At 60.3% G+C, this 24777-nt stretch overlaps 1 protein-coding gene across 4 annotated transcripts in view; it reads right to left on the bottom strand.

Moving 5' to 3' along the window:
- The window catches only part of ZMIZ1 (zinc finger MIZ-type containing 1), a 214672-nt gene that overhangs the window by 137287 nt on the left and 52608 nt on the right, over window positions 1-24777 (bottom strand). For 3 of the 4 annotated variants that reach the window (XM_070057911.1, XM_070057907.1, XM_051831554.2), the window contains exon 3: window positions 14183-14278. The exons of the other annotated variant lie outside the window; for it this stretch is intronic. The gene's annotated coding sequence lies outside the window, so the exon portion shown is untranslated. The remainder of the gene's footprint in view (window positions 1-14182; window positions 14279-24777) is intronic. 4 annotated transcript variants of the gene reach the window in all.

Genomic DNA, 24777 nt, shown 5'->3' with positions numbered 1-24777 from the left:
TAGCAAGGCAAATATTTACCCCTGATGGTTATCCAAGCCTCATCCCAACGGCGGCTTCCCCGCCTCCCGCATTCCTGGAATACATGTTCCCTGACCTCACCGAGCTGGGGGCCCCGTGCAGACCAGGGGAAGCGCCAGACCCAGGCTGCAGGGCCCAGGCGGAGGCCAAGGCCCACCAGCTAGAGGACACAGTGGCCTCGGAGTGCTCCTCTGGCCACACACCCACCAGGGGAGGCTCCAGACTGTTCTTGAAGAGCAGGAGGTTGGCCAGAAAAGCACTGCCTGCCCTTGACCCCTGGAGAAGAGACCGACTGCCCTGCCGCCCGGCCCTGGGGTGGGGGGTGGATCTGGGGGCTATGCCATGTACCCCCAAATCTGTGGGTCAGGGCTCTTGTCACCAGGGTTGAGGGCCTTACACTCACTGCTAACCTCTCTCTCTCCCTCTCTTTCATACACACACACACACACACACACACTCAGCCCGCCACCAACACGGCAGGTCCTCCCTCTGCCAATCCCAGCAGCTCCCACCGCCTCCCTCCATCCTCGCACTCCCTACCATCGGGGATCTGTGAGGTCCCCCTTCCAGACCAGAGAGCACACAGCCGGAAGTGGCAGACATGAGCTACAGCACCCAACCACGCTCAACAGCCCTGCAGCTTATGCCTCACCACGTAAGCCAGGGCCAGGGCTCCAGCCAGAATGGGGACCCCCACCCCCGCAGCTGTAGAGAACAGCTGGCCCCTTAGCTGCAGGCCTGGTGCCCCAGCCCGGCCAGCACAGCACCCTGTCCCCCCAACCCCCACTGTGCTCCACCCCTGGGAACTCTCAGCCCATCTTTCCAAAGGACCACCTCCTCCAGGCTGCCTTCCCTGACAGTTCCCCCTCCCCAAGTGATCGTTCCTCTCGCTGAATTTCCAGAACACTCTGACATTCTTTTTTCCCGTGCACAGTTAAAACTAGATGCCTGGTTATCTCTTTAGCCATGAAGGCAGGAACCTTATGCTCCCCATTGCAGATGCAGCAGATGCCCAGGGACTCGGGCAGCCTGAGTACCTCCTCTGAGAACAGTGACTGCAGGTGGCCTCGAGGAACGGGTAAGAAAGACACTGAGCAAGCTGGCGGTACAGGGTTTAGGGACCTCAGCATCACAAGGCTCCCTCAGTTAGCCAGCCCTGTCTCCCCTTCCTGCGCGAAGGCGTGGAGGAGCTCCAATGCCTGCTACCCCAGCCCAGGGAAGTCCAGGCCGCCCGGACACAGCCTCAAAGCTCCCCAGCCTCCTCTCTCTGGGTAGGATTCTCCAAGTAGGCTTGGGCAGGGGCAGCCTGGCTGCGTTTAGCCAACCTGAGCCAGGACAGTGCAAGTCTGGCAAGCCCGGACCATGGGGAGTCGGGCCAGCACCTGCAGCTGGGCTCTCCTGGGTACCTCCCCGTGCAGAAAGAAGACCCTGGTGCAAACCCGGGCCACAGCCTGGTACCCTGGCAGGGCAGAGAGTGGGTGCTGGGGAAGGGGGGCACTCAGAGCTGCTCCCCACCCACCTAACATCTCAGAGACTTGGATTCCTCATTTGTAAGTGGAAGTGGGGGCTATAAACTGACTTCCAGGAGCCCTTCATTCATTCATTCGTTCGTTCATGCCCCTCTCGCTACTAGTGGCAGTGCCTGCTGTGTGCCAGGAAAGGAAAGGTGGGGAGGGCGGGATCAAGGCCATGATGCACTGCCCAGGGCGTGCACACTCCTTGTGGTGAGGTGGGTGATTCTAGGAGAGCCAGGGACCTGTGGGTAGAGTGCTGGGGGGGGGTGCCCAGCAGAATGGGGCTTGGGTGCAGGAGGGCACCCCTCCCAGGCAAAGGCCCAGGTCTGCCCGGAGGGAGGTTGCAGGGCAAGCGCTGAGGGCTGAAGACAGAGCCGCAGGTGGCTTCAGGGAGCAGGGACCGCTGCAGGCACAGGCCGGGCCCTGTGCACAGCCCTCACCCCCTCTTCTCATCTCAATGTGCTGTGTCTCCGAGGCCACGCTGGAGCGGCACCCTGTCCAGAGATGTCTGCTGGAGCTGGGAAGTCCTTGGCTACTTGGTGAGCCTCACCCAGGCCTCCCAGCTTGACTTCTGCCCACCCCTGCCACTTGGCGTTGGGCTTCCGCAAAGAAACAAGCTGAGGCCAAGGGGGAAGGGACTATCCCAGGTCACACAGCAATAAATGGGGGCACTAGGATGGGGGACTGGCTGGGGACTATGAGTCTGCCTTAGATCCCCGTCTGGGAAAGGAAAGGGAAGGCGAGGCTCGCCTCTGGCCACAGCAGCTGCTGACCGCCCCGACCAACGCCTCCTAACAACCAGAGAGAGGCCTTTGGCCCACTCTCCCCAGAGGAGGAGGACAGGGTCTCCCCACTCCCCATTTCATCAAAGGGACAACTTCTCCTCTCATCAGGGAACACGGGGGCAGCACCGACTGATGGCACACAGTGGGGCTCGGGGTTCTGCGGGACGAGACTTCAAGCCTCGAGACTTACTGGCCTGTGTGGTTGATGCCAGGCAGGGAACTTCACTTCTCTGGCCTCAGTTTGCTCATCGGAAAAACGGGGATAACTAGAGGACTTGAGAGGACCACGTAGGGGCTGTCACCGTCACCACTGGCTCAGGTTTGCTGCTGAGTCACATTCACATGTGGCTTCCTGCCCGAGGTGGAAGCGCGTGTCCCCACGTCACAGAGAGACCCAGGATGGTTCCTGCTCTCAGGCCCCGCCTGGGGCTGACTTGGGAGCAGGCCTGGTGGATCCTCACCAGGAGAGGGGCCCCCACCTCCCATTGCACCGAAACAGTCAGAGGTGCTGAGTACCCTCCAAGGGAAATTGTGCCAGGGGCTCCCTTCCACGCCCTCCATTTCCGGAGGCCATGGTCTTGCTCAAAGTGGTACTTGGGTTGGAAATGGCCAAACCAGGGCCCCTGCACCCACTCTTCCCAGCTAAAAACCTCCGTCCACTCCTAGGATGGCTGCCTTCCACCCAGCCCTTCTGCCTGTCAGCAGGGTACCCATCCCCACTCAAGTGCCCTCAACCTCAACTGCCCTGCTGCTGGGGCTGGCATTGTGGTACAGCGGGTTAAGCCACCACCTGTGACAGCGGCATCCCCTGTCAGAGTGCCGTGTTGAGTCCTGGCTGCTCTGCTCCCAGTCCAGCTCCCTGTTAATGCCCGGGAAAGCAGCAGAAGATGGTCCAAGTACTGGAGCCCCTAGTACCAATGTGGAAGACCTGGGTGGAGCTGCACGCTCCTGGTTGATGGAAACTCTTCTCTCTCTCTCTCTCTCTCTCTCTCTCCTCTCTCTCTCTCCCCTCTCTCTCTCTCCTCTCTCTGTCTTTCCCTCTCTCTGTCACTTTGCCTTTCAAGTAAACAAATATTTAAAAACATACGTAGGCCGGCACCGTGGTTCACTAGGCTAATCCTCCGCCTGCGGCGCCGGCACACCGGGTTCTAGTCCCGGTTGGGGCGCCGGATTCTGTCCCGGTTGCCCCTCTTCCAGGCCAGCCCTCTGCTGTGGCCAGGGAGTGCAGTGGAGGATGGCCCAGGTGCTTGGGCCCTGCACCCCATGGGAGACCAGGAAAAGCACCTGGCTCCTGGCTCCTGCCATCGGATCAGCGCGGTGCGCCGGCCGCGGCGGCCATTGGAGGGTGAACCAACGGCAAAGGAAGACCTTTCTCTCTGTCTCTCTCTCTCACTGTCCACTCTGCCTGTCAAAAAAAAAAAAAAAACATACGTAAATAAAAGCAAGGTTTTTAAAAACATCTCCTGCTGTGTTACTGGGGCCTGCAGAGCCCAGAGGAGTCCCAGGAGGTCCCTGAGGAGTCCCGAGTCTGTCACCTACAGAGGAGGGGACGCAGCTTAGAGAGGAGTGGGCCAGGCCCAGGCTGGCACCAGAACCAGAGCCGCTGTGCTGTGGGAGGTTGGACTGAGGAGCCAGGGGCTTCAGTCCCCGCCCACGAGCGGGGCACGTGTTCCCTGGGGGCTCAGTTCCTTCATCTGGGGCTCACACTGGCTGGAGGGTCAGAGGTGCTGACGTCACACCCACGCTGGCCGCAGGAAGGGCAGGAAGCTGCAGGGCAGGGGGCACTGTTGGTGGCACAGGCAAACGGCCCGGCACTGAGTGTTCCCAGTGACCCTCTGCCTGGGCCGGGGCCAGCCCCAGGGGTCACGTTCCTCAAGCAGGCATCCCTCTGGGTTTCAGGCCACACGCAGGCCTGGCCAGTCTGCAGCGATGGCCGAGGCCCAGAATTAGAAACTCTGGACAAAGGAAAGCGGTGTTCTTGCTGGTGGGGGGTGGGGGTGGGGTTCTGAGCAGGGGCCCTAATGTTCCCCCAAGCCTGGACAAATCCCCAGCTCTGCTGCTCACAGCCCACATGGCCTTAGCCAAGTCACTGTGCCTCCCCTGCCTCAGTTTCCTCAATGGTACAGTGGGGAGGGAGAAGGTTTAAGGGGGCAAGGGAATGGCCATAAGCTGGGCCCACCAAGGGCAGCCAGAGGTGTCTACAGGGCTGCTGGAAAGCCAGGCAAGGAAGAGGCTTAGGGGCGTGCTGACCATCACACTTCATTCCACAGCCTGTCCCAGGACACTGCCCCAACTCAGGCTCTCAGGGACATTGTCTACATGGAGGCATGGCTCAGTCCTGCCTTTGAACCTGGCCGAGGGCAAGTGCCTCCCCAATCCTTGAAGCCTCCATCTGTCCATCTGCTGGGCAGGGAGTGTGGGAGGCTATTGCAGGACACTGTGGAGCACGCGGCCAGGCCTCGAAGGTCCCTGTTCTGTGCCACACACTGCCTGCCCTGGCTGGCCAGCCCTGTCCAAGCCAGCATACACACAGAGACCCAGTCCGAGGCACTGCCCAGCTGGGGCCAACAGAACAGGCTTATGCTGCCCCTTTATTCTCGCTTGGGTCTGGGGTCTCCCTTGTTCTTTACAGAAAAGGGGCTCTCTTAGGCTGGGTGGGATTCTCAGGGGGGCCGTCACTCACCTTCCCACCCATTCCTTGGACTGAAAGAAGTCACCCCCAGGGGCGCTCGGAGGGGCCCAGGCCAGCCCCTGGGGCAGGGTGTCTCTTCCTGTTGCCATAGCACCCACGCCTGAGCCTGCAGGTGAAGGAGCCCTGGAACGTGTGCTGGACAGATAAGTGAGCAGCGATGGCCGGACTCAGCCCAACTCAAAGATCAGAGACGGAGGCAGCTGACCCTCGCACAGTGCATCCTCCTTAGCACGGTGGCCGTCCCAGGCCCCATTCTGATGGACGCTGCTTACATATGTGGATCCACCCAGTCCCTAGCAACTCTGTAAAGGGGATTGTGTTACCCCTGTTTCACGGAGGCCCAGAGACGGGGTGTCACTTGCCCGCTGTTAGCAAGTAGCAGAGCTGGGCTCAGAGTGAGCTCCGAGCTCCAGCATGCACAGGCTGGTTCACGCAGCGGCCTGAGTCTCAGACCCTCCACCGAACCCGGCACGGAACTTTGGGTGGGTGGAGAGGCCACATAGGAACCCGACGCAGCTGGTCTGGGGTGCATCATCTTTCCGATCTCACCTGTGGCCAGGGCTGAGAGCACTTGGTCAGCCCGGCCCTGCTCTGGCATCGGGAACCCTGGCTTGGGGAGGGGGCACCCACCTGGGCCGAGGAGCCTGCCTTTTCCATCCCTGGACTGGGGCTCTTGGAAACACTGCACACACACCCCCGGCTGAGCAGCCCGCAGGGCCCCGCTGTGGGTGGGGGAGCGAGGCAGGCAGGCTCAGCCAGCCGCCCGATGACACACAGGCGCAGCAATTCCTGACTCATGGCCACCCATCCCGTGACTCCACCCACGGCCAGTGCCCCCACCCTGGCTCGTACCCCACAGCCCGCTGTAGCCTCCAGTTCCCGCCCCTGTAGGAGCAGAAAGCCACAGAGGGAGGAAGGAGCCGGAGGGCCCCACCCAGGGCTGAGTGGGAAACCCAGACAGCCCCGCGCTGCGGGACCCAGGCACACCCCGAGGGGGAGGCACGGGGTGCGGCACCAGCATTCACTCAGACCCCTGCTGGGAGTCTGCCCTTCCGCAGCAGGGACACTGGGGCCTGCCCCAGCCCAGGGTGGCTCACACCCATCTGGGCCAACTTTCTTCACCACGTGACTCCTTGAGCCAGGGCCTGGGCTTGGGTGCGAGTGCCAGGCGTGCCTGCTGCCAGCTCCTCTCCCGGCATCCACTTCTCCATGGAAGATCTCAGGCCTTCCTCCCACCATTGCCTGCGAGGTCGAATGCAGCTGCCAGGGTGCCTCTGCTCCTGGGGCCCGGACTCCCAGGGAAAGGCAGCAGGGGTCAGGCACTGGGCTCCCGAATCTCCAGGGGTCCTCACTGTAGCCTCTGAGTAGCCCGCTGGACAGAGGCAGACACTGTGGTTCACAGGCGCTGTAAGCTAGCACACTCGTGTCTGAGCGGTCACCATAGCACAGGGGAGGGGCTGGGCCACACAGGCACAGGGTCTCCATGTTGCTGACGAGCTTTCTACTGGCCCACGAGCTCCAGGTGGCCTCCTGGTCTGTCTTAAACCATGCAAGGTCACAACTACCGGACCTGGTCCCCTCGGTCCCGACCCTCGCCTTGGCCCCCTTGGGGACACGGTCAGCACTCTGGGCTGCTGCCTGTGGCTGGTCACGCTGGCTTGCAGAGGTGAGCCATGAGTCTAGGGGCTCCCACCAGGAAGGAGGAGGACGGGGGCTTCTTGGCACTGCCCCTAACCTGGCTTCTGGACCACAGGCCTGCTCACCACCCACCTGCCCGAGTGGTGCAGACAGCTGGGTCTGCCGCGTGTCCCAGCTCCTCCCCAGGAGCCTGTCCTAAACTCTTTATCCACGGGCTGCTCGGCTGGGGAGAGCATCTTCTTCCCCCATGTTCTGCAGACAAGGCCCAGAGTGGGACAGTGACCTGCCCAAGTGCACCAGCATGCCAGGGCCAGTGCTGGACTAGAAGTCAGGTGTCGGGGCCCCTAGGCATAGTCCTTCTAGGAGGACACTCCTGCCAGGCTCCCTCCTGGTCACTGTGTAGGAGGGGAATTATCAGGGGTGTGGGGGAGGGGAGGGGTGTGGGCCACCCACGGCAGGGTGTCAGGGCCAAGCAGCACGGGAGCCTGAGGCCAGTGCTTCCTTTCCCAAGAGGCAGGATTCCTGGAGGCAGCTCCCACAGGAATGGGAGAAGCACCAGCCTCGGGAAACACAGGGTGGGACAGAGGCGGTGCCTGGGCAGGGCTTCCTGTTGGGGGACGGCCCTCCCCGAGGCCGGGTGACCTGTGCGGCTGTGACCCTGGGGCCAGGCCAGGGCAGCTTGAGCCTCATCCCTGGCTCAGGCCCAGGCCACCCCAAGTGTCTTACTCCAGCCAGCCCCAGCTTCCTGTCCCACAGGCCCCACCCAGCTCAGGGGAGACGGAGCACCCACAGAGCCCTCCTCACAAGTGCCAATGTTTTCGGGGGCCAGGAGTGAGCCTTGGTGGCCTGTGACCTCTGACCTCCAGGCCTCCAACCACTTGTTTACCAGGATGAGGCCTTGACAAAAGTGCCGCTGGGGTTCCTTCCTGCAGTGGGGTCATGGGACTCGGCCCTGCTGGTGGGGTCACTCCGGGCAGGGGAAAGGGGGCCCACTGGAGGCCTCAAAGGCTACACTTCCTAGTGGTCTGCGCTCCTCCTGTGGGTGTGGCATCCCATCCCCCATGCCAGGGACCTGGAGGAAGACCCCTTCATACACCTCTGGCACTGCATGCCTGTAGCAGGGGTGTGGTGGGAGGGGAGCGTGGCAAGGCCACCGCGGCCTCTGGGTGGCCCACCCCATTCCTTCTGGCCTCCGGAGCTGGGGTGTGCCCGTGATAGGCTGGGGGTTGTGGGAGTGGAGAGGGTGGCGGCCTGGCACAGTGAGGGACAGATTTGAACAGAGGCCTTCGGTCCCCGAGGGCACACGCTATCCCACACCTCTACCCCGACTGCTCGGCAAATAGGCAGCTCAGAACGTGAGCGGGTGACACAGCGGGCCTCAGGGCCCAGCCTAGGCCAAAGCCTCTCCTGGCTCAGTACTGGAGACACAGATGGGAGGGGGCTGAAGTCTGAACAGGGCCCGGCCTCGCCACAGTCACCCCGGAGAAAGGGACGGAGCTGGGACCCAGGCCTCCTGCCTGCATCCGGGCAGCCCTGGGGCCTCCACTTGCAGGCAGACTCACCACACAGTCCCTCCGGGCCCTGGGGCTCTTGCTGGGCAGGTAGGAAGGCGGTGGGCTCTGCTTGGGCAGGACCGCCTTCAGCCCCGCCCCTGGGACTCACGTCACTTGTCCAGATGACCCCAGTCAAACAGGCCTGCCTGAATGGAAGCTGTGGAAGGTCTGTGCTCTGCTAATCTCAACCCCAGCCTCACCCAAGTCCTGGCACATTGCAGGCGCTACAAATCTGTTGGATTCATCAGTGGCTCGAGGGATGCACGGGAGGGGCTGAGGCCAGGGCTCGGGACAGTCCAGGGTCACAGCAGGGGCGCTTGCGTCCACGCACGCCTCTCTATCTGCTCCAGAAGCTGCTTCTGGGCACCCCCGGTCACGGCATGCTTGCCCTCTGCTTCAAGAACGGGAGGAGGCTCTGTCATCGAGCCCAGAGCTGCCCTTGTCTTCAGGAGAGGTGAGCAGGGGACACAGGTCTAGGGAGTGCAAACAAAGAGGGCCGTCCCCCCCCCCCTACCCCCCCCCCCCCCCCCCCCCCCGCCTAGGCCGGGGGCCTGAGAACTCCAGGACTTGGCTCTGGGCTCCATGCTGCCCATAGTCATTCTCGTTTCCACGGCTGGCGCCGGGGGGGCCCCCCTCTCCCATGGGTCTGTGTTGCAGCTCCCGGCTGCAGCCGGCCTGAACTGCTTACTTAGACAAATAGGGAAGGAAGCGGCCACGTGACTCCTAAGGTTTCCTTGACCAGACACACACACACACACACACACACACACTCGCTGCAGGTCAGGTAGTCACGTGGCCCAGCAGAGCAGGGGCTGGGCCAGGCTGGGTCAGGACAAGTGACTGGGCTGCCCTTCTGCACTTAGCGGAATACCCTCTCCAAACACTCACTTTCTGCTTGCTGGGCCTGCCTGCACTCCACAGAGGGGAAGCTGGGCAGGGAAAGGGGGCAGCCTTGGTCTGGGGTTTTCTTTCTGCCCTCTCCACTCAGAGGGCAGATGTCCACCAGGAAACTGGCCCCCTGGCCGCTCCCTGGCTCCCTGAGGGCAGGGAGCACTTCAAAGCCCGGTGAGGAGGCTGGGGACCCTGTGTGCACCAAGAAAGGCCACAAGGACGGGGGAGGCGCGGCCGAGATCCCCAGAGGGAGTGAGTCCTCCCTTGGGGGCAGTGGCGACAGCAGCCCACTGACCGGCTCCAGGCTCTGACACAGGCACAGGCACAACCTGAGGGTGGCAGCTAGTAAGGGCCGCGGTCAGGATCTGAACCCACCCAACGCAACTCCAGAGTCCGCATCTTCTGCTGGAACTCCACCATCCTGCCGTCCCACGGGCTGCTCCCCCAGCTGTGGGGCCAGGCCTTGGTCTCTCCTGGGGCCCCAGGCCCCTGACCCATTTCAGCCAGCCCCAGGAAGCAGCCCGCTATGCTCTGAGCTCTATGCCAGCTCTCGGGTGGACAGGTGGAGAATGAGGAAGTGGGGGCTGAAGGGATGGAGGAGGAAGGAAACTCGGGGAGGGGAGGACTCTGGGGGGCACTAATGAGGGGAGAGAACTCCAGAGGGGGGCCAGGAGGTGCAGCAGGACCCAGAAAGATCAGGAGAGGAAGAGGAAAAGGGGGGGGGTGGTGCTAGAGGGAGACACCATGTCAGAAGGAGACGCGAGGCAGAAGGATGGCAAGGGGGAGAGGGCAGAAGATGGAGGGGTGGGTGGGCGGAGCCACAGACAAGCGGGGAGCAGGCAGAGAGACAGCCAGGCAGGGGGCGGCAGGGAGGGAGGCGGCCTTGGAAAACCGAGAGAGACAGAGGGAAGGCGAACCCGCCCACCGAACATTAAATACCTAACAGGAGATGACAAATCAAATGGGAATTACTGCGGTAAAAACATAATTAGAAACTTGATTGAAGTTAAACAGAATTTACATAACACTGCAAATTAACTTTACACGGAAACTATTCACTGGCAAGGCAATGAAAAGGCATTTCATTAGTAATCTATATTTAAACAATAGGCACAATGGAGCCTCCTCACGCGGAGCTGGGTGCCTTCACCCAGAGCCGGCGTGCTGAGCCAGGACCCAGTGCCCTGGGAGCTCCACGCGGAAGTGGGCGGAGCGAGGGGCGGGACTCCTGCACCTGCTGGTGGGGGGAGGGTGCGGCGCTGAAGGACCAGATGGTGCCACTTCCGCCTGTGACTTGCTGTGTGGCTTGGGGTGAGTGTCTTACCTTCTCTGGGACTCTCACCTACACAGAGGCGGTTTGCAAGTGTGGACAATGCTAGGACAGCCTGGAGAGAGGGGAGGGAGGCGGCAGGCCTGGCTCAAAGCTCCTCTCAGCGGTGCCAACACGCAAGCTTGTTCCCATCTAGCCCTGGTTTACCTGTCTGTTCGTGGAGATCAGTCTGGCCAGCCGGTCGTGACCGAGGCAGTGGCAGGATTTAGGGAGAGGACAGTGGAGAGAGGCTTAGAGGGAAGTGAGCCTGAAGGCATGGGATTACCTGTGCATCCAGCTGGCACTCTAATTAGATTACCTGTGGCTCCTGCCACAGGCCTGTCACAGAGCCATGCATCACAGGAGCGGCTTCCGCAGGCTCCCCTGGTCCCCCGTGCACAGCCAGAGGGGCCCCCTCTCCTAACTCTGCCCTGGGGAAGGGGCTCACCACGTCCCCAGGGGGCTCTACCCACTTCTCTGTGTAGGGAAGTCTCCGGAGCCTTTGCCTGCACAGTAGCCCAGGTGGCTCCCGCACCGTGTCGGGGTGCCAACAGTGTTCCCTGCTACACTACAAGTTTCTGTTTCTTTCCCAGTCCCCACCACCCCACTGGACTGCCAGTTCGTGAATCCCGGGGACCCCCTCTCTGTCGTCATCTCTGGACATCCTGCTCTGAGCCCTGCCCTTAGCACAATGCAGGTGCTTAGCAAAGGCTGGCTGGTGCCCAACTGCTCAAGAAGTCTTCCTGGGGAGGAGGCCCTGGAGCGGGGTCTGGGCCCAGGGCAAGGACGTGATGGCACCCAGCATCTGTGTTCCTGAGGGAGGGGGGAGGAGGTCAGGGTCAGATCTCAGAGGAGGGCGACAGCTCAGCAGTCCCCGAGCGTCTGGGGGCCCTAGCCTGTGCCTTGCCAGCACAGGGCAGCTGCAGGTCCCAGTTCAGTCTGCTGGGGGTGACAGAGCTGCAGCTGCAGCCCAGACTGAGCTGCTGGACAGGAAAGGGGTATGCCCGGGAGCTAAGGCAGGGAGCAGGCTCGGGGGCACACCTGCCCAGCAGTGTCCCGCCCAGCCTGCCTCTCGGCCCAGAGCGGAAGCTGCTCAGAAGACTAAGGGAGACGGATGGATGGAAGGACTAAGACAGAGATGGAGTGAAGGAAGAGGCAGAGTGGGAAATAGAATCTCGTACACTCATACACATACACACACACACCTGCACACTCTCTCACACACACACACACACACACATAGTTCCCTGCCAGAGGCTGAGCGCTCCTCCACCTGCTGGGTGGGCAGCTCTGACACAGCCACTGAAGGGACCAGGGACCCACACGGTGCACTTAGGAACTGGATAGGGAGCTGCCTGGGGCCCTTCCCCGACAGGCCACCACCCTGAGACAAGCGCCCCAGGCAAGTGGAGGTCCCTTGGGCCCTGGAGCCCCAGAGGGAAGGACAGAGTCAGAAGAGCCAGGAGGAACTTCTCCAAAGAAAGGGTAAGAGTGAGCAAATTTCATGGCGAGAGGCTCAGCTGGGGCTGGGAGGCAACAGGGAGGCTGGGACCCGGGCTCACCCACAGCCTGGCTGGACATCCGCAGGCCCTGCTCCTGTGTGGCCGGGGGTGGGAGGAGGACACTCTGCTCCCTCCTCCCTCCCTCCCATGCCTCGTTTATGGAGCCTCTGAGCCTCTGTGTGTGTCGTTCCCTCTGCCCGCAGTGTCCTTCCCCACTTCACCCCGGCAGCACCTTCCTGGTCACTCAGAGCCAGCACACGCTGTTCTGCTCCCGCACGTCCTTCACTGCCCCCTCGTCGGTGGCCCTCCCACTGAGGCCTGGATGCACCGTGACTCAGAGCCCGGCTTCTGACCCTCTGTGTCCACTCCCGAAGTGACTTCATCAGCTTTGGGCTTGCCGCACCATCCGTGTGCGACATCTCCCAGACTGATGCCTCCAGCCAGGACCTCTCTCTGCCTTCCAGACACATCCATCCGGCCGCCTGCTCAGCCTCTCCACCTGCATGTCTCAAAGGCGTCCCGAGCTCCACGCGTCAAAGCAGCTCTCCCTGGCCATTCCCCCTGGCGCCCCAGTCCCTCCTGGCTCCTGTCCCGAACCCAAGAGCCTTCCTCGACCGTGCCCACTCTTCTTTATGCTCCACTTCCATTCCACCAGCAAGTCTGTCTGCCAGGTCTCCAGAACACACTTAAACTCCATGGCTTCTCGCTTCTTTGCTGCCAACCCCCATCCAAGCCCCCAGCACCTCTACCTGGACCGGACACCAGCTGGCCAGCCATCTCTGACTTCACCTCCTGCCCTGGCCTCCCAGCAGCCCCAAGGCCCCTGCTGCTTCTTTGAACTTGAGTGCTTCTCTGCCCTCTCCCACACACAGTGCGTTCAGGGATGAGGTCAAATGCCACCTGCAGAAGCCCTCCTTGGCCACCCCTGTCCATGAACACCTGGGTTCCTCCTCTGAGAACGTGGCGTCAGCTGACTACTGCACGTTCATTTTCTGTGTGTTGGTTGTTGTCTCCTCATGAGGACGTCAGCAGCACGCGGGCAGGGAGTCTGGTCTGTCTGATCCCTTCCTGGGTATCCCAGCTCGAGAGCTCCTGCCACGGGGATTCTCTCAGTCAACGGTTGGGGAATGAACAAACGAACAAGGCCCCTTCCTCTTTCTTGAACAATTGCCTGCAGAATCAGCAGACGGCCCCTCCCTGCAGCCTGTGCAGACGCCACACAGGCCTTGAGCACAGGCCTTGTGGAAGGGAGTACAGGACCCGGCATCGGCCTCCCTCACGCCAGCTGCCCTCCCAGCAGAAGCCTGGGTCTGCTCCATCTTCAAAACCAGCCCGTAGTGCAGGCCTGGCCTGCTGCAAGACTCAGTGAGTGTTGGACATGGGCTCCGTGAGGGAATGCTGGTTAGGTGAATGGGTGGACGGATGGACAGATGACCCATGGGTAGATGACGCATGGGTGAGCCTGTGGGGTTACAGAAAGGGTGGCTCAGTGAGTGAGTGCATGAACAGACAGAAGGTGGGTGGGTAGAGAGACGGTCGGGTGAGTGGATGGACGATGGGTGGGAGGAAGGGTGGGTCCCGCCACAGGCACCCAATCAAGAACGGGGCTGCATGGGAGCAACAGCAGACCCTGTCGGGGGAAGCTGGGTGAGACCAGTGCGATGCAGCCACGTGTGGACGCTGGCAGGCCAGCTGGACCCAGCACAGCTGCTCTGAGCTCGCTGGGGGAGACTGGTGGGTGCGTTCGTCTCCCAGGCCTTGATTTCCTGGTCCGAGAACACAGATGAAGATTCCTGCCCAGAGCTGCCAGGGAGAGCAGAGCCACAGCTCCAGTGCCATCCACCCCAGAAAATCCCTTCTTCCCAAGCCCTGCCTGGTCCTGCTGACCTGTGGGCCTTATCATGCTGCACCCACAAGGGTTGGGTCGCCTGGCTTCACCCCCAGAAGTCAAGCTGAGCCAAGCTGCTAACATGGCTTAATCCCAAACAACAATCAGACACAACGGATTCACAGAGTCTTTGAGAACTGGAGAAAGTGGAGGCCTGGGGCGAGCGCCCATTTCAGACAGACAAACTGATGTCCAGAAGCACTCAGGTGACACGGACACCATGTGAGGAGGGCCCGACAGCTGCATCAGCTGAGATGGGCAGAGGGGTGACAACCCTCAGCTCTGGTCCAGCCCCAGCATGATCCACTCGCCCGCCTCTGTCCTGTCCAGGTTTTGCACAACACAGCCCGGCCACCAGGGCACGGGTTGGGTGTTGGGGGCCTGGCGTTACCTTTCCGGGTCTGGCAGCTCAGTGACTGATGGCAGCTCCTCTCCTCACACCCCTTGCAGCATTAGTCTGATGTCACCAGGCCTCCTCCTCTTCCTCCTGGGCACACAGGGGACAGACGGGACACACGTGAGCAGCCAGGGACACAGCCAGCCAGCCACTCCCTCCCACCTCTGTCCCGCCACTGGGCCAATCTCAGTGGACTCTCAGGCCACTTAAGCAGGCCAGAGATGCCTGATTTATCAGAGCTGGCTGCTTCTTCCCCGCCCAGCCACACTCCAACAAGCGAGCCAACTCCTCCTAGAGGGATTTTTTTTTTTTTTTTTTAAGATCTAAGTTTGGCTTCTTCTGCAGCTTGGGGGCTTCGTGTTGTCTTTCCGTTCTTGGTGAGAAAAGCAGAAAGCCACGGCTCCCTGGGCAGCCCCCAGGCAGGGCGACAGGGAGAGGCTGTCGGGGGGTATTTTTAGCCTGGCATACGAAGCTCTTTCTGGTGTGCCCTCGAATGGTGCCTGGCTTCGGGGAATTATCTCACACAGCCGGCCTGCAGTCACCTCCAGAGTCACTCGGTGACCCCTGCCTGATTCTCCCCTCCATCTGAATTGCTTGCCAGAGCTGTGTCCAACACGTGGAGCCATTTTACGTGTGTGCAGACCACCGAGGGAAAACTGGCTCAGCCCTGCCTCGCCCGCCGGCCAGAGTTTAGGGCGGGCTGCTTAGTCTCAGCTGGAAGGAGGAAGCTCAGAAACAGAGCTGAGAGCAGACAGGGCCCTGGTGGCTTCATCTGTGTTCTCAAACTTCAGGCCTTCTCCCAGGCCCTCAGGATTTTTGGTTGGAGCTGAGTCCAACCTGGAGAATGATGTCACTGAAATTCACCTTTACTTTAAATCCCTCTATTTTTTTTTGTTAGCCCCAATTAATCTGGCCTTGTCCAAAGCTATCACAGGCTATCTATTTCTTTTTTTAAATTATTTTATTTATTTATTTGAAAGTCAAAGTTACAGTTGGCCCCAATTGGCCACAATGGCCGGAGCTGTGCCAATCCGAAGCCAGGAGCCAGGAGCTTCTTCCGGGTCCCCCAAGCGGATGCAGGGGTCCAAGGATTTGGGCCATCTTCCACTGCTTTCCCAGGCCATAGTAGAGAGCTGGATCAGAAGTGGAGCAGCTGGGTCTCGAACCAGTGCCCATATGGGATGCCTGCACTTCAGGCCAGGGCGTTAACCCGCTGTGCCACAACGCTGGCCCCCACAGGCTATCTATTTCTAATGCACCATGATAAATATATAGCTAGGAGTTGGCATTGCGGCTCCCTGAGTTAAGCTCCTGCCTGAAATGCCAGCATCCCATATGAGCCTGGCTGCTCCACTTCCAATCCAGCTCCCTGCTAATGTGCCTGGGAAAGCAGTGGAAGATGGCCCAAGTGCATGGCCCCTGCACCCATGTGGGAGTCCTGGATGGAGTTGCAGGCTCCTGGCTCCGCCATTAGGGTCATCTGGGGAGTGAACCAGTGGATGGAAGATCTCTCTCCCTATCTCTCTTTCTCTCTATAACTCTGCCTTTCAAATGAATAAATAAACCTTTAAAACAAATAAATATATAATTAATGAAAAAAGTATCTGTCCTGAGTAGTGTGTCACTCCACAGCCTGGTCATAGACACCCAGCTTGGGCGGACAACACACAGAGAAGCAAGAGGGGCACAGGGGGTGGGGGTGAGGGTGGCTGCACACTCAGGAGTTTGAGCCTTGGTGTGCTGGGCCCTTTCAGCACTAACCCTTTCCAGCCCTGGGCCTGGCCATGTCCCATCCCACACTTGAACTTGGCTGTGATGGACACAGGCCTCCGGAGGACAGATGACCATGAAGAGGCCTGGATCCAGGCAGTGCCCGAGGGCTCTGGGTCAGCCCTGCCCCTTCCATCAAGTTCCCCAAGGAGCGACGGCCAGGAGAGCCCCTCTGTGCCAGCAGGGCTGAGTGTGCAGAACTCAGTCCCAGCAGCTGCTCCCGAGGGCCCCCGGGGGTCTCAGTCTCCGTGTGTGTGTGTGTGTGTGCTGGGGGCAGGCCACGGCCTCATGGCCCACAGGTTGCAGATCCAGGCCGGGCAGGACCTGGCCCCCCTTGCAGGCTGCCCCCTCCCGCAGAGAACAGGATGTGGGTGTCAGGAGGTGAAGGAGAGTGTGGGGGTCGGGGTGGGGAGTGGCCTCGGGACAGGACTTCCTGCAGCCAGATCGGTTTACCACAGTCAGTTGGGCCCAGGACCGCACAGCTGTGAGTTATAAATGTCCCTGTCGGGGCTGGAGCTGAGAGGCCCCGCTGCTGAGGGAGGCGCCCAGGGTCCACCGCCTAGGGCCCGTCCTCCCGCAGGCCCCCACAACCTCTGGGCTCTGTCGCCTGCTCTCTCTGACATGCCTGATGTGACAGGGCCCTGATGCCACCTTCCCTGCCCACTGTTCCCTTCCAGATAGAGGGACTGCCCTGGGCTTGGCCCTTGACCAGACACTCCAACCATGGCCACAGAGCGACTGTCCCACTCGGCAGTCAGCTTCCTGGGGTGCTTGCCCACCCCCAGGGCATGGGGGGCAGCATGGGGTGGGCACCAGGCCTCTGTGCCCCATGCATACCCAAGATTTTCCTCCAGGAGACCCTTCCCCATCATCTCACCCTCCCTGTCCTCCTCAGGGATCCCTCAGTCTGGGGTGAGAGGCCGCCCACAGCTCAGGGGCGAGCCTGCAGGTCACGCAACTGTCTACAGATAAAGTCAGACCCCCACCCTCACCACTGAGGCCCGGCCCCAGGCCCTGCTGGGTTCGGCCAGGTGAGCAGTACAGGGCTGGGCCACAGGCTGCAGTCACGTGACAGAAACCAGGAGTCACTGGGGATTGCCAGGCCTAAAATCTACACCATTTGAAAAAATACACCCCGAATCACGAAGTCCCACTTAGAACCAGTGACAAAATCGCAAGGAACTCCTAGAGGCTTGAGGGGCAGGCCCCTTTCTCACGGGGCCTTATTGAATGACTTCCCCGACGTGCTGGTGCAGGACTGCTCCTGGCCGCACTCCGCTGCTCCTCCCCGCCTGCAGCCCCCAGCCCGTCCTGGAGCCAAGCAGGACAGGACAGGGGCCCGGAAGTGAAACTTCAGGAACGGCCAGTGTGTGCTCTCTAATGACAATAGGCAAGAAGCTGATGATGACCATAAATCCAGCATTAAAGGACTGGCAGCTACGCTGTTCTAAGGCCTTGCTGAGGACTGATTCATCCATCCCACCACAACCTATGAGGTAAGTGCTGTACCCATTTTAACAGATGAGGAAACACAGCCAAGGTCACACAGCTAGGACATGGGCCCAGACAGCCTGGCACTGCTACCATGGCCAGCTCTCTTCTGCATCTCAGCGGTTGGTGGGAAGTGCAGGGGAGTGACAGCCACTTACCCATCCCACACAAGGGCACTGGGCCCCCTGCACCCTAATCCCAGAATAAATGGGGTCCCCTGTGTGGGCTGAGACGGCACAACCTCTATTTTCTAGTGCTGGCCGGGGAGGGGGGAGCCCCCGAGACCCCAGTAGGGGGTGTCGTCCAGCTCTCTCATGTTACATTCATGAAAAGGCGGCCTAGAGAGAAGTGGCTTCCTGATGGTCGCCTGGGCAGCAGTGACCCCACAGGAGAGCTTCTTGGGGGGAGGGGGCGGGGGCAGGTGGCCTGCGGCCTCGTGGTAGAACGAGCCGGCCAGGCGGCTGCAGGAGGAGCAGGTGCCTTTTGGCCTTCTCGGAGCAGTGCCTTTGTTTTCCCTCTGCCTGCCGGCCTTGCAGGCTTCCCCCGATTGTGTCCAGGGTGATAAAACAGCCGGACAGCAGGAGATCGCACACAGACTCGGTGGCGGCGGCTGGGGGCCTCAGAGGGCCGAGCTCCCCACCGCCTGTGGCTTCTCCCAGGGGCCCTCGGCTCATGGCTCTTGGAATCCCTGCAGCACAAACATGCCCGGAGACGGGGGCTGCAGGCAGGGGCTGCCAGGCCTGGGAGGCGGCCAGGATTCCAACCCTGACCCTGAACTCTCGGCCACCCAGACAACGGCACCTGGCCTTTACCAAAGCCGTCCATTCTCCCTTCACCTGAGAACCAGAGAATGGGCAGAGGGTCGGTTGGGATCTCAGACCAATGCCAGGGAGTCCCTGGGAAGTGACTCAACCTGAACCCAGCCCCTGGGTGCAGGGGAGGCACAGTCCAACCCCTGGCTCCCTGTAGCAGTGTCATCTAAAGCACACCCAGGAGGGCACCTGACTCCTCTCTTGTGGCCAATTCCTGATCCACTGCAGGGCTGGGGACAGGAAGGCCTGATGGAGGGACCGAGGCCTGGCACAGGGCAGTGGCAGCCTGCAGGCCAGGGATTGCCCAACCCTCCCCCGTCTCTGCCTTGCCTGACCTCAGCACCTGGCCCTCCGACCTCTGACCTGACACAGGCCCTCCTCCAGTGCGCCTGACTTCAGTTCTTGGCAACCAGGTTCCACCATGCTTATCTATGTCTCTTTATTTAAATCACTTTACACCAATCACTTGCCTTTCACTCAGCCTCATGTAAAAGCAATCTGATCTGTGCAATCAAGGGTGTGATGTAGTAAGTATATGTTTTTTCTAATTCCCATGATAATATATACATAGCATCAACATTTGAAATGCAGACCCTCCCACACGTGCGGGTGGCCCCCAGTCAGCAAAGCCTGGGATCCATCCAGGCTGGGACAGAGTCCTGCTGAGTTCCTTCAGGGGGCTGGGGAGCAGAGCAGAGCTTGGTGCCGGACAGGAAGCAGGAGCAGGCAGAAGTTTCCTGAAAGGCCACAGCGAGTTCCGTGGGGGCCACGGGCTCAGAGCTGGCTACGCCTCTACTCCCTCTGGGCTGCAGCTGGTACCCAGCCGCAGTCAGCTCCTGGCACGGTCCTCCTGGCTGTGGCAGGGCGAGCCAAACACCTGCACTAGCTCCTGCCTCGGCCGCTCCGGGCCTCAGTTTCCCCATGTGTACAGAAACTGTGGCTCTGCCACTGGCTCTTCTCTCAGCTCTATCAGTCTGTCTGCAGCCCCCTGAGCCGTGGGGGCGTCAGCACTCCTGGGGACCCCTGGGCCTCCTCAGCCCCTCCCCTCACACCTGACCAGGGGGCCTTTCGTGGCATCTGCAGGGCGAAGGGGAGCCAGGGCCATCCTGTGTGTGACAGCTATAAAATCAGATAATCAGCTAATCACCAGCAAATTAGCATCCCATCTTTACATAGAACAAATATAGTATTTACGTAAAAGTTGTTAGGAGTTTCTCTCTTTTTAATTAGCAGAAATAAATGCAAAATGAATGGTAATTAGGCAGCTGATGGATTCCGTAGTACAATTACGCCTGCAGTGGTGCCCCAGTCCGTAAAACCCTGTGCTGTAAGGAATCAGAGGAGTCTATTTATATAATTTATTTATGAAACAAAGTTAACAGGAACAGAGGGGCGTGGCCTGGGTGCTGCTGGGGGAGGGGCCGTGGCCACAGGGCAGGGCCCTGGGAGAAGAGTGAGCAGTTAGTGGCCAGGGAAAGGGAGGGAGAGGGCCTGCTGGGCGTTGGGCTGTGCACATGCACCACCAAGGCCCCTGTGTCTATTTCAGGCCCGGCATGTGTCGCTGGGGACGGCCTCCCCGGCAGGAAGTAGGCTAGAGTGAGTGGCCTGAGGCCCCGGGAGCAGCTGTTTTTGCTCTCCCTGCGCTGGTCCTCACCTCTCTCTTCTTTGCTGGTCCTAGACCTGCACTGAGCAGGTCTCTGGGCTGCACCCTGGGGTGCAGAGAGAAAGGGGCTCTTTTTGCCTCCCAGAACTCAAAAGAAACCAGATCCAGGAATAATGCACTCAAACACAGCCCAGGGGAACACCCAGTGCAATGGGAGCTGAGAGACAGCAGCCCAGAGAGGAAGAGGTTCAAGTGGCTTTGAAGAATGTGTAGGAGTTTTCTGAGAAGGCGGGAAGTAGCATCAGGACTTGCACACGCAAAGGCAAGGCACTGGACCGGCACTGTGGCGTGGCAGATTAAGCTGCTACCCAAGATGCCGGAATCCCATATGGGTGCTGGTTTGAGTCCTGGCTGTGCCACTTCCTATCCAGGTCCCTGCTAATGTGCCTGGGAGAGCAGCTGAAGACAGATTAAGAACTTGAGACCCTGCACCCAAGTGGGAGACCCAGAAGAAGCTCCTGACTCCTGGCTTCGGCCTGGCTCATCTCTGGCTCTTGTAGCCATTTGAGGAGTGAACCAATGGATGGAAGATCTTTCTCTCTCTGTCTCTTCCCCTCTCTCTGTAACTCTGCCTTTCAAATAAATAAATAAAGCTTTGAAAATATATAAATAAAGAAAAAAGAAAGAAAAGGCTGGGTACTGGGAAACACAAGGGTACTTCAGAAAGCTCATGGAAAAATGCCATTAAAGGAACAGTTTTTGGGGCTGACACTGGGGTGCAGCAGGTTAATCCACCACCTGCAATGCTGCCATCCCTTATGGGCATTGGTTTGAATCCCAGCTGCTCTACTTCCAATCCAGCTCCCTACTAATGGCCTGGGAAGACAGCAGAAGATGGCCCAAGTGCTTAGGCCACTGCACCCATGTGGGGGACCCTGATGGAGTTTCAGGCTCCTGGCTCCAATCTGGCCCAGCCCTGGTCATTGTGGCCATTTGGGGAGTGAACCACCAGATGGAAGCTCGCTCTCTCTCTCTCCCTCTCTCTCTCTGCAACTCTGCCTTTCAAATAAATCTAAAAAAGAGAGAGAGAAATAAAAAGGATCAGTTTATTTTGGTGGAAAAAAATTTTTTTGAAATCCATGCACACAAGGGATCTTCAAAAAAGTTCATGGTAAGTGCATATTATGAAAACACTAAGATTTTCAAAGATTTTTGCTCCAAAATAAACTGACCTTTTAATTGTATTTTCCGTGAGCTGTCTGAAGTCTCCCCTAAACAGCGTGTGGCTGCAGGAAAGACTGCACCAGGAGCAGGGCGCAGGGTCTCGGATGCCAGGCTAAGGGCTTGGATTGGATCCTAGCAGCTGTGGAAAAGTCTGAATGGAAGGAGAGGGGCAGCCCCTTCCCACTCGCAGCTCTCTCCCTAGCTCCCCCTCTCCCACCCGCAGCGTCAGGAGGGGCCCATGTCCTTAGGCCATTAGCGGCAGCTGGGCCAGCTCAGGGTGGAGCAGGAGTCTAACCTGATTAAAGGGACAGGAGGTCTGTGTGGGGGGAGCAAGGCAAAGGGAAGGGGGACATGCTGGGCTACTCTCAAGTCCCCTGAGTGACAGGCCTGTCCTGTCCCCGCTCCCCGACTGCTGGGAGGGGGAGGGGAGACAGCACTGCGGGCCTTGTCCCTCCCCCAGACTCAGCCCCTAGCCGCATCACTGCCTTGTGCTGTGACCCGGAAGAGCCGCTCCCGCCTCTGGGCCACACATTCTCATTTCCAAAACAAGGGGTGGGAAGGCAGCAAACCTGGCCCGTGGCCCCATCTCGGATGCCCCCTCTCGCCTCACCCCAGCCTGATTCACACACACGTTGTAGGCAGCAGAGCTGGCACCCCTGTAGGGACTGCCCGGGCCCTTGTAGCCCGTGACTTGGACTCAGGCAGAGAGAGAGCCTGGGGCAGGTGACAGAGCTGGGGAAAAGGCTGGCAGCCACAGTGGCCCCTGCAGGAGCTGGGACAGGGCCCGACACACCCTGGCCGTGAGGACAAGCAGTCCTCTGGCCCGCCAGTGGCTGCCCTGGCTCAGTCTGCCAGCCTCTAAAGTGGGACTGATAATACCCGCCCACCCAAGCCCTCAGGGCAGGGATCTGAAGTGGAAGTCCTGGGGGGCCGGCTCAGCCGTGACCTTGAAGGATTTCACGCAGGGAGGCTGCACAGGAACGCTTTCAGACCCCCAGAAGCCCCCCTTAAAAAGGCAGTGTTCAAATGCCTTCCACGCCTGCAGGGGCCATGGCCTAGGGAGGGGCCCTGAGCTGCTGTCTGCCGCCTCTCTCGGGCACCCCCGAAATTGTAAAGGAAACAAGATCACACCACACCACTTCTCTGCCCTGGCTCTCGCGCTCCTGCCCCCAGCCAAAAATCAATACAAATCTCCACCGTGATTGTGTCGCCAGAAAACCGGGCCAGGCCCCCCGGCGAAGACATCCCACCCCTTTATCCCCTGACCTCGGCCCCAGCTGCGGGCGGGCAGGCAGCTGAGTGTGGGCCAGGGGCGGGCTCGTGATGGGGGGCTGCGAGGGGCGCCGCACGGGGCCGCTCTAAGTGCCTCTCCAAAGGCAGGCCTGGTGCTATTCATCAACTGGTTTTCAGGGCTGTGAGAAATCAATGGCATTTGTGCTGCAAACTCATCATTAGGACAGGAAAAACTCTGCAATGGAATTGATCTGTTTAAATATAATAACACGATTTAGCAGAGAACCGCAAGGCAGGCAAGGACGGCCGCAAACGCCACACTGGGCGATGGCTCAGAGAGCGGGGCGACAGCCCGGCCTGGACGCTCCTTCCCAAGTGGCTGCCGAGCCCCGTGCCACCAGGAGGCCAGAGGGGCCATGAACCCAGGCCTGGTCTTGGAGATGGCCTCTGCAGCCTGGGGCTGGGCCCCGAGGCCTGGCTGCCTCTCTGCTGTTCTTGGAGGTGACTTTGCCCTGTGGATATTGGCTCCACCCACAAACTCTTAGGAGGCATCCACCATGGCACTGGCACCTGCACAGGCTGCGGGGGGAGCAGGAATGAATCCGATCCCAGCTCCAAAGGCATCCAGGAGCCAGGAAAAGCTGGGCTTCCGGGGGTGTTGGAAGGTGCAGTAGTGCAGGGCTCGCCTCCAACAAAGGCCAAAGAGGGGGCGGTGAGGGCAGAAACGCAGGGTCCCTTAGGAGAGTTCTCTGAAGATGCCTCATGCCATGGGTGTGGCACCCACCTGCCCTGACACTGGAGGAGGAGGATGATGGTGAGAGAGGAACTGGCCAGTCCTCGAAGTGTCCTAGGACCCTGCAAACACCCTCTACATGTCACCTCGCTGAAGCCATGACGCAGAGGAGTGACCATCATTGTATACCCCCCACCAGGGACACCCTGGAGGCTCCAAGAGGCTAAGCGACCCCAGAGGTCACACAGCTAGGACGTGATGGAGCGAGGATAACAGCCCCCTATGTATGACACCCCCCCCGCCGCCCCAAGCCTGCCACGGACCACTGTACCTCCCACCTGCGCTGGGGCCTGGCCTCCCTGTGAGCTGGGGGGCCAGATGCTTCTGCCCTCCAGCAGCTGAGGTCTGGAATGCACCAGGCAGCTTCCCTGCAGGTCACAGGGTGGGAGGTGGGAGGCTGAGAAGAGCATGGGGCAGGTGGTGTAGCCAGGTTGGGTCCTGGGCCCAGCCCTGCCGAATGCCAGGTGAGGCTGGGGCACTGACTCGGCACAGAGCAGGCACTCAGGAGCTCCACGGGGCCCTGGGCAGCCAAGGGTACCTCACAGAGCTTGAAAAGGGCCTTGGTGTCGGCCGTGGAATTTGGACTTTATTCCCGGTGACAGAGGGAAGCCGGGGAGAGCTGGGAAGAGTGATTCAGAGGCAGGAAGAGGGTGAGGCCTGCAGGCAACAGGGGTGGGAGGGCAGGGGGTGGGGACACAGATCCAGAGGTGGGCAAGGGCCCGAGTTGACTGAAACAGCAGCTGCTAAGCTGACCCAGGACCCCAGGGAGCAGATCCCCCTCCCCCCAGGAAGCCCTGACCTGGGGGAGGACACCGCAAGCCAGCAGGCCACCGGCAGCTCAGCTCTGTCCCCCTGCTGACCTTTGTCCTTTGTCAGCAGTGCTTCCATCAATGCACAGAAGGGCCATCTCTCCCCTGGGGCAGGGGCTGGGGCCAGGGGCTCACTCCCCCCTCCAAACCCCCCACACTAGCCTTCCCTCTTTTAAAGAAGTGATTTCCAGAGAGCTGAGCTCTGCCAAAGCCGGACAGAGGCCTGGCGAGGGGCAGCCCAGGACACACAGTGCCCGACAGGAACGCCCCAGAGACCTCCTGCTGGCAAGGTGTGGGGGGAGGGGGGAGGGGGAGACACAGTGGAGCCAGACCCTGGGGGACAGAAAGGGAGAGAGGCTCCTTGGGCTGTGGGAAGGGGGCCAAATGCAGACTGCACCAGCAATGACCCTGAGCCGAGCAGGGGTCCACAGTGCTTAGGAGTGGGGCTGGTGCACTCGGGGGGGGGGGCAGGGGTGGCCCAGGCACCCCCGGCTACTTGGTGACCCTGGCAGGGCCAAGTCTGAGTCTGGTTTTCAGTTCCGCCATTAAGAACTTTTGCTGGCACCCCGTGTGTGGCTGCTGGGAGGACTGGATACCTGGGCTGGCTGAGCCCCTACTCGACACCAGGCTCTCCACAAGGCCCTGTGGCTGCTGTTGGTACTGCAACTGCTTGCACTTGCCAACATGCACCAAGCGACCCTCGCCAGACATTCTTCTGATGGTTCGTGGTTTCCTTGTCACATTGCCTACAGGGTAGATGCCATCACCATGCCCGCTTTCAGATGGAGGGACGGAGGGAACAAGGCCTGGCTAGCTGTGCGAGTGCAGAGCTCAGACAACACTGCTAGTCCCCC

Source organism: Oryctolagus cuniculus, chromosome 15 (genome assembly GCF_964237555.1).
Source record: "Oryctolagus cuniculus chromosome 15, mOryCun1.1, whole genome shotgun sequence".
Lineage (NCBI taxonomy): Eukaryota > Metazoa > Chordata > Mammalia > Lagomorpha > Leporidae > Oryctolagus > Oryctolagus cuniculus.
This window is presented reverse-complemented; position numbering and strand designations above follow the sequence as displayed.